The sequence below is a fragment of the Nothoprocta perdicaria genome, unplaced genomic scaffold, assembly GCF_003342845.1.
Source record: "Nothoprocta perdicaria isolate Ctin4 unplaced genomic scaffold, notPer1 scaffold_66, whole genome shotgun sequence".
Lineage (NCBI taxonomy): Eukaryota > Metazoa > Chordata > Aves > Tinamiformes > Tinamidae > Nothoprocta > Nothoprocta perdicaria.
This window is the reverse complement of record NW_020455932.1, coordinates 2,403,359-2,404,168: the sequence shown is the minus strand read 5'-3', so window position 1 is coordinate 2,404,168 and position 810 is coordinate 2,403,359.

Genomic DNA, 810 nt, shown 5'->3' with positions numbered 1-810 from the left:
GGGGAGGGCGGAGCGGGGCCACGCTGAGCGGGTGACCCCCCCACACACACCCCGTACCCCCAGATCGGACCCTCCGCGCAGAGCGGGGGCACCGGGAGGGCGGCAGCAGCTGCGCTGCCCGCGTTTTAGCCTAAAACCACCCTTTTTAGGTTAAAAAACAACAAAAAGTCATCTGTGCTGTGCTGTTTCAGAGGAAGTTTCCGGGCTGGGGGGAAACTGGCACATGGACATCCAGCCATGGACATCACTCCCTGGTGCTCCTGCGTAAGGGTTTCAGCCTCTGGCAGGGCCAAGGAGGCTCCTGCCATCCCAGAGATCCCTGGGACCCCCCCTGTTCTCCCTCGTATTCTTCCCATCCAGAGAAGCCCTTTGGAAACGGTCATCTGGACAGGGAGCAGAAGCAACTGTAGCACACATTTCCAGAAGGATAACAAGACTAACATTGTAAACAGGACTGGAAATCCAAAGTTTCTGTGCCACCAAGCTGAACATCCTCATTTGACAATGGGGATTGCAGTGCAGGGAGGGTGGCAAGGGCCTTGGAGCCCCAACTGCTCCAGCAGTTCCCKGGAGCACAGGGCACAGGACTGAATCTGGGTGGCTGTTGGACCCTTCAGTGAACTGCACAACTGCCCACAACAACCTGCCACCACCACAGCCAACAGGCTTCCTCAAATTGTGACAGAACTTCCCATGTTTCAGTGGGTGACCCTGTCCCCCACCCTGTCACGGGCCACCAAGGAGAAGAGCTCATGCTGGGCGTGAGAAGGGCTCATGCAGCAGCTCAGTGTCCCTCCTGTCGCGGGGAGC